Source organism: Camelus dromedarius, chromosome 28 (assembly GCF_036321535.1).
Source record: "Camelus dromedarius isolate mCamDro1 chromosome 28, mCamDro1.pat, whole genome shotgun sequence".
Lineage (NCBI taxonomy): Eukaryota > Metazoa > Chordata > Mammalia > Artiodactyla > Camelidae > Camelus > Camelus dromedarius.
In genome coordinates, this window is record NC_087463.1 from 9,209,705 (window position 1) to 9,218,745 (window position 9,041).

The window sequence follows — 9,041 nt, forward strand, 5'->3', positions numbered from 1 at the left end:
CGGAGTCCAGTACGTTCTCAGGAAACATGGCCGCACCTATCTCTCTGCTTTCCTGACGGCGCCGCCACCTTGTCGGTCGAGTCCGTACAGCGACTGCTTGTACGGCCTAAACGTTTAGGCAATATGGTCGCGCCTGCTGCGCGACTTCCATGTGGACGCCGCCATCTTGGAATCCGATTCCGTAAGATGGCCGAGTCTGTAAATTCACAGGCAACGCATGGCTCCGTCCTAATCCGCTTCCTCGAGGGCGCCGCCATCTTGGTGATGGATTCCCTGCGCCAGCAGCTGGTACTGCCTGGAGGTTCACAGGGAAAGGGGCCCACCTTGGAAACACTACTTGGATAGAATAACACTCATTCTTTCATTCAGTCACTTTTACCTACCACATGTACTAATGGGTACCTGCATACTGTGTGCCATATACTGGGAAGGAAACCAGTCTCCGTTATGCCTGGGAGGAAGCAGGACCCTGGAGGGACCGCCCCCCAACCCCACCCCAACCCCTGCTTTTTATTTACAGAAAAGCGGAAGTTCTCTAAGTCTTAGGAGAGCAGGGTAAAGCAATTGATTAGGACAAACCTGTAGGCATTGGAGGGTGGAAACGACTCTGACCACCTATCTCAATGATTAACTGAGGTTATTCCTTTAATTCCCTTTAAAACTTTAATGACTGAACAGAATTTTTGGAGGTTTTGGGGAGGGGGATGGGGATGCTGGGTTCACTAGATCGCAGGCATTCTGGTTAAAAGCACCTTTCCTTTTTGTTACCAAGGCTGTTGGCCCCAGGATCTTCCCCCTGCCCCTCCCTCAAACAGAAACTGATTAACTCTTAGAAGTCTAAGTCTCAGGAGGCAGCTGCAGAGAAGAAACAAGAACTACGTAGACCCCAGTGAGGCCAAGATGGTGGAGGATCTGCCTTCCAGTGGACCTTGAGACTTATACAATCATTATAATGTATTAGTATGCTAAATGACACACACACCAATGCCACTGATACAGGAAAAACGGATGTGGAGTGTGAGGAGTGGTGTGTTCCAGGTCTTGGTTGAGTCCCTTGGATATGCCCTACCAAGTGTGGGTCTTTGGCTTTGTGCAGGAAAGAATTCAAGAGCGAGCCATAGTTGAGTAAAGGTAGATTTATTGAGACTGATACATATTACATCAAGTGTAGGCTGTTTCAGAGGGCAAGAGAAAGGCCATGAGGTGTAGGGGTCGGGTGCTCAGGTTAAAGTAAAAATAGATACACATTCCATAGACAAGAGTGCAGGCCATCTCTGAAGATTAGGGAAAGAGAGAGGCTGTGAGGGGCAGTGTTGCCAGTTTTTATGGGCTTGGTAGCTTCATATGTCAACAAGCAGGAGGACTATTTCAACTACCCTAGGGAAGGGGCCAGGAATTCCAGGAATTTGGCCACTGCCCACTCTTTGACCTTTTATAGTTAGCTTTGAAACTGTCATGGCGCCTTTGGGAGTGTCATTTACCATGGTAATATATTACAATGAGCTTATAATGGAGCTCAAGAGCCACTAGAAGTCAAATCTCCCGCCATCTTGAGCCTCAAGGCCTACTGGGAGTTGAATTTTCCGCCATTTCGGTGTTCATTGCTGTGTCATTCCTTGAATGGCTGTGCCCAGTCCCCTTCCCTCCTGTCTCACCATGACAATTGACGAGTGCCATGACACCAATTGGAAAAGCCCATACAAAGGCTGAAAAACTCAAACAAGAACTGATTGGTTCCATAATGCCCGGAAGGAGGACATGATGGCAGAAGCCTCCCTTAAAGGTCCACATGGCCCGACCCAGGCCGAAGCTGTGTCTACCAGCCGTCTTGGCTGACAGCTCCCCTCTTAAAAGAAAAGCTCCCTTTTCTTCACTCCAGTGGTTTTCTTTCCTTCTCCTTGCTTGAGCACTTTCCTTCCTTTCCTCTTTTGAGAAATAAAATCCACTTTTGCTCTATTCCTCTGCCTCAGCTATGAATTCTTTCCAGCCAGCAGGCAAGGACCCACACTTTGGTGGGCCTCCTAATTTAGGGGTCTCACTATCAGCTAACACATCTCCCACATCACCTCTGGTGGGAGAAATTTTCACATATTAGGGACTGGGAAAGCCCTTCTGGCTGATACGTGATTTGTTCTGAATTTTACATGAACAAAACAGCCTGACTTATGACCTGTCAAACATAAATCTGCTTTAACCATTACAGTAAAGAATGTCCACTTTTACAATAGGGAGAAATGCCTTTCTTCCTCTGACACCATTGCTAGTACTCCTTGGAAGATAAGGTTCCTGTCCCAGAGTGAGCATAACCCTGCCAAGGTCATGCTCACTCAATGTGTCCGTGCTAATTTGTAACTATACATCTCTGTTGAAACCTTGTCATGTTTAATGCCTGTTCTTTGTTCTAACAAGGACAAAAACTGTGCTGAAAGTTATGCTCTGGAGTGCTTTCTTCCTTGGTGGAGGCTGCACTCCCTGGCCAGTCCTCAGTGTGGCTCAAATAAGACACTCTTCTATTCCTTAGTGTAAATTGGAAAAAATTATTTGTATTGGTACATCCCACCACTCTTTCCAGCTGTCATTCCTCCGAGCAGTTCCTTAGCCAGGCCTAACACTTTTCAGCCTCTGGGCCTTTACAATAGCACTTCCATCCCTCAGAATTAGTCCAGAGCAAGGATGGAAGGCCACAAATGATGGTGACCTGACCATCTCTGGTGAGAATGGCTGGACCAAAGTAGATTTTGAAATGGAGGACAACCAGCTTCACCAAGACTTCCACTGACCCTGTGTGACCGGATGCAATGGGTCTGTCCCTTAGGGTGCTTAGCCAATGAACACACCAAGAATTTTTCATTAAAGCAGAAGCACTTATTACTTGTGACAAGTAAGGAGAAAAGGAGATAGCTCTCAAAGCGCTGTCTCCCTGAATGGCTGGACTGGGGGAGTTTTAAACCTGGTGATACGCATGATCATTATAATGAGGCAAAGGTTACTCTAGGTTGCCCCAAACTGCAAGCAAGTAGGTGCTTGGTTACTTGTTTTCACTGTGGTATCTTGTTGGCTGGAATGCACTGTGTGTAACATTTTCAGAACATCCGGTGTCTGGAAGGAACTTTCTGCAATTTAATGGTTAGTTTCTGGAAAACAAAGCACACTTTGGCTTAACCCTATCCTTTCCCTACTGCTGCCTAGCTAACACTTGCCACCACCAGAGTGTAGTTTTTGCCCATTCCTGGTGATTTCCACTTTGGTTCTCTTGTTCCCAGGTGGAAATGGGGTTGACCTCCCAGAAGCCAGGAAGGGCATCGAGGGCCTCAGGGGACCATGACACAATGGACCATAAAACTGAGAAAGCCCTGCTCGTTCCCAGTGTCATCAGTCTCCTCAGTCAGGTCGCCTGAGACCACCTGGAGCAGCCGTTTCCTGGGGAATCCTCTGGCTGCAGTATTCCTCATAGTCCACACTGTCCTGTGGACCTTGAGGATGAGGAGAGAAGGAATCTGGCTCCACCATCCAAGCCCTGCTACACGAGATTAACCATCACTGTGAGCAATCCAAGAAACATCACAGAAAGCCTTTTCTCCTTGTATAAATCCATAAAAATAAGAATTGCAGATCTGAAGGACTTCATCCAATGACCATGGAGGACAAGCAGGTGTGCTTAATGATAAATGTGCAGTTTAGTCATTGAGTGTATACCTGGCACCCAGAGGCACTCCACAATCTCACTTTAGGTGGTTTCTCTGTCTCGAAATGGGGAGAATGTGTGATGGCTCTGGAGGAGAAATGTGGGAATCTGATCTCCTCCTGACCTGGAAGGAGACAAAGGGCCCTGCAATCTTCTCTCTCATAATTGGGTGAGATTTAATTCACTGTATATGGCAGACTGGGAGGTAGAGATGGAAGGAAGCCAGAAGATCTGGCTGAAAAATTGGCCATCCCTATGGAATTAGGTTGATCAAGTATGACGACCTGTATTTTACTTAAAAACTCTTGTGTTTTCTTGACTGTTTCCTTCAAGTTCACTCTCTCCTAATACCTGGTGAAATTATGTTTGAAAATGTCCTGTTGATGGATGGAGACTCCACCAGCCTCTCTTTTCTCGCTCCTCTCATTGCTAGGCAACCTCTGGGACACCCCACATACCCCCAGGCTCTTCTTTGTTACTACTTTCTGTGAAGTTAGCAAATCTCTTCCCCTCTGGTCCCCAGCTCCCTTCTCACTATGGTCCTGTCTCCTCCTCACCCTCTCTCATGTCAGTTTGTTTCTGTTCATTTACGTCTTTTCACACATAGATACTGTATGCGTTACATGTTCACCTCTAAAGCAATACTGAAAACTTTCTTTTCATGTCTAAAAAGCTGCCACCCTCCATTGACAAATATGAGTTAGGACTCAATGGATTTTTATTATTTTTCTGATAATACTGGAAATCTTTCATTCCACGAGTTCCTCTACTTATTGAGCATTGGTATAAATCACAAAGAAAAATTCTCAATGTAGATAATACTTTTTATAAATCGTTTTCTCCAATATGTTTTACTCAATTGAGAATTTTGATTTATGCATTTTTGTTCAAAAATACTTTTACTTTCTTTTGTGACTTCTTTGGCACGTGTTATGTAGAAATGTGATGTTTAATCTCCAATTATTTGGGGATTTTCCAGCTATCTTTCTGTTAGTGAGTTCTACTTTAATTTTATTGTGGTCTATGAGCATATTTTTTGGGGGGGGATTATTTTATTTATTTATTTATGTATTTATTTATCTTAGTGGAGGTACTAGGGATTGAACCCAGGACCTTGTGCATGCTAAGCATGTGCTCTACTACTTGAGCTATACTCTCCCTCTCTCATTCCTTTACTTTAATCTATTTTCTTACACTTAATGTGGGTTTTTTTATAGACACATATAACTGGATCTTGATTTTCCACTTATTCTAACAATGTCTTTTAATTGGCATGTTTAGATTATTGACATTTACAGTGATTATTGATATAGTTGGACTAATATCCACTGTATTTGTTACTGTTTTGTATTGTTGACCTGCATCTTTTTTTCTTCCACTCTTTTTCTGCTGTCTCTGGTTTTAACTGAGAATTTTCTATGACCATATTTTCTCTCTGTTAACATATCAATTATACATCTTTTTAAAAAACTTCTAGTGGTTGCTCTAGAGTTTGCAATATACATTTACAACTAATACAAGTTACTTTCTCATAACACGTTACTACTTCATGGGTAGTACCAAGTACATTATAATAACAAAATATTCCTAATTCTTCCCCATTCTTTATAACATTGCTATTATTCATTTCACTTATCAAGAAGCTATAATTACCAAGTATATTGTTGCTATTATTATTATTTTGAACAAACTGTTATCTGTTAGGTCAATTAAGAATAAGAAAAATACTCACACAACATTGTAAGTCAACTATACTTCAATAAGAAAAATAGAAGATTTTATTTTACCCTCATTTATACCTTTTCTAATTTCTACCCTATATCTTTCCCTTTTTCTCTCTGAAGAACTTCTTTTATCATTTCTTGCAAGAAAAGTCTCCTGGCAACAAATTACCTCAACTTTTGCTCATCTGAGAAAGTCTTCATTTCTCCTTCACATTGAACTACAATTTCACTAAATACAAAATTCTAGATTGGTGATTTTTGTTCTTTTAACACTTTAAATATTTCACTCCACTCTCTTCTTGCTTGCACAGTTTCTGAAGAGAAGTCCAATTGAATGCTTATCCTTGTTCCTCCTTAAGTAAGGTGACAATAAAAACACAACATACAAAAACTTACAGCAACAAAAGTAGTCCTCAGAGAAAAATTTATAGCTATAAACACCCACATTAAAAAAAGATCTCAAATCAAAAACTTACCTTTATGCTTTAATGTACTATAAAAGGAAGAGCAAACTAAACCCAAAGTTAGCAGAAGGAAGGATATCATCAAGATTACAGTGGAAATAATGACATAAAAAATAGAAAAATAATACAGAAAATCAACAAAAATAAAAGTTTTTAGAAAAGATCAACAAAATTGACAGAACTGAGAGAGAGAGAGAACACAAATAACTAAATTAGAAATGAAAGTTGAGAGCTTCTAATCTTGTAGAAAGAAAAAGGACTGTGAAAGAGTACTATGAACCACTGAACACCAACAAATTAGATAACGTAAATGAGATGGACGAATATTTAGAAACATAAAAATTACCAAAACTGTCTTAATAAGAAATAGAAAATCTAAAAAGACCTATATAACTGAAGAAGTGGAATGAATAATCAAAAATCTCCTAAGTGGTTGCCAGCAGTTGAGGAAGAGGGGAATGGGGGATTATTGATACAGCTTCAGGCTGGGAAGATGAAAAAGTTCTGGATATGGATAGTGATAACGGTCACAGAAGAATGTGAATGTACTTGATGCCACTGAACTGTACACTTAAAAACAGTTAAAATGGTAACTTTTATGTTAGGTGTATTTTACCACACAGAGAAACACATCTCCCAGGTTGAAGATTCTTATAAAAAAATCTCCCAACAAAGAAAAGTCCATGATCAGATGGTTTCAGTGGTGAATTTTACCACATTTTAAAAAAGAATTAATGCTAATTATTCTCCAACGCTTCCAAAAAATGGAAGAGAAAACACTTCTGCCTTATTTGAGCTGCTGTAATAGAATACCTTCAACTAGGTTATAAACAACAGAAATTTATTCCTCACAGTTCTGGAGACTGAGAAGTCCAAGATCAAGGCACCAGGAGAATAAATGCATTCTAACCGAGTTTTCCTTTTTTACTGCTAAGTTTTTCTTAAAGAAAAGAACTTTCAGAAGGTCTTAACCCTTAAGAAGATAGGTTTTTGTGTTTGTTTTGTTTTTACATCTCCCTGTCCCCACCGTCTCATAAAAGCAGCTAGATTTCCCTTAAGAAACCACCTCTGTCCTACGCTCAGACTTCATGCTTTGTGTAGGGTAGGGCTGTCCTGGTTTCCAGCTCCTGGCTGTCTAGTGAATCAGGCCATTTCACCCCATCCAAAAAGGCTGATTGATTCAGGAGTGAGCAGATGACCCAAGTCAGGCTGATAAGGTGCAATCCTGGGACTTTTGCTAGAACTCTTAGGAAATGGAGAACTCTAACCTATAAGGGTATAAGTCTGAGATACCAGAAGGAAAAGCCCGCCTGAGAATGGAACCAACACAGAGGCACAAGTAACTGAGAGATGGAGATGCCTTCCTGATAATATGTTTGAGTAACTGGGTTCAGCTGTAACTGAACACACATACACACACTTTACAGTTTTATAAGCCAAATAAAGTCTTTTTTTTTTTTTTTTTTGCTTAGTCAGTTTGGATCGAGTTTCTATCATTGCAATTGAAGGAGTCCTGCCAAAGAAATCAGTCCCAGAAAAATAAGCAGGCAGCGTGATTCAATTGCTCATTTCTATATTTTTCCACATTTCCCCCTCTCCTCTTGTATTCAGCGCCTTTATGTGTTCTTCTTCCTGTTTATTTTCTCATGGATAATAATCTGATGATGTTTGTCCTTGATGCTGCAGGGTGAATTTCAGTTATTATGTTATTTTTCATAAAATATTGACATTTAAAGCCTTACATTTAGTCCTACAATGAAAAGCTTTGTTCCTGTTAAGGAATTAGCTCTAAATAAGTAAGTGTTGAGGGAGGGTATAGCTCAGTGGCAGAGTGTGTGCTTAGCATATACGAGGTCCTGGGTTTAATCCCCAGTATTGCCATTAAAAATAAGTAAATCAATGAAACTAATTACCCCCCTAAAAATATAAATTAATTAAAGTAAGTTTGTAGAGATTAAAAGAGATTTAAGAAATGCATCAATCAAATAACAATGTGTAAATCTTGTTTGCATTCTAATTCAAACAAATCAACAGTTTTAAAAATAAACACTTCATGACACAATTTCAGGGGAGGTTGAACATTGACTAGATATTTGTTACTCAGGAAAAATTGTTAAAATATTTATGTGTGATAATACCAACATGGTAATTTTTTAAAGAGTTTCTATCTTTAGGAGATAAAATATGGAAATATTTTTGGATGAAAAGACATAATGTTTGAGGTTTGCTTCAAAATATTCCAGTAGGCAAGGGGTGGGAGGAGAGGGCGTATAGATAACACATTTGCAGTAAATTAATTGTGGTTGAAGATGGATGATGGGTTGAACATGAGGTTCACTGTACTATTCTAACTTTATATGTTTGAAATTTTCCATAATAAAAGATTTTTTTAAAGTAATGAGTAGAAATAGCCAAGATAGCTATTCACCGACCCAGAATGTTCTCTTTCCTCCTTACAAAGAGAAGCCCTATATTGTTAAGGATGCAGTGTCATTATCCAAGTCAAAAAGATTTCTAATGCTCCACCCCCACAATTTCCCTTGCAGATGTGCGTGACCAGGGGAAAGCACATATAAGCCGTTAGGTGTGGCTTCCAGGAAAACTCTTTAAAGGGGCTGGCTCAGCTAGTAGGTGAGCCTGTTACCCTTGCCTCTTTCTCACAGAACTGAGAAAGGAACTGGCAGAGTTATCTTGCACCACGGGCAGCCTTAAGGCCAGAATGCAGGATGCCATGGACGGTGGCGCCGAAGGATGGAAGGAACGTGAATCCTTGATGACGGTGGGACTGCAACACCAACCCTGGGATGATTTCCCCCTCTTTTTGTTTTTCTCAACAGGGATAGTTAAACTTTTGTTTTTCTCATTTTAAATTTGCATTTGAGCGTACAGAGACTGTAAACTCCACGAAGACAGGGCCTCTCTACTCTATGGCTCAGGAATTCGGCCGCTTTTTGGAATGAGATGCGGTGTTTTAAAAAATATTAAAGTTTGTACCTCACTTCCAGAGTGTCTGAATTCATCGATTTGGGGTACGCTTTAGGAACTGGAATTTGTAAAAGCTGCCCCGGTGATTCCAGTGAGCAGCTAATTTAGAGACCCACCGTTTCAGTTCGCGATTCGATCCCTGGAGCGCTCGACCCGCTGAGCGGCCTTTAAGGCGCGGAGTAG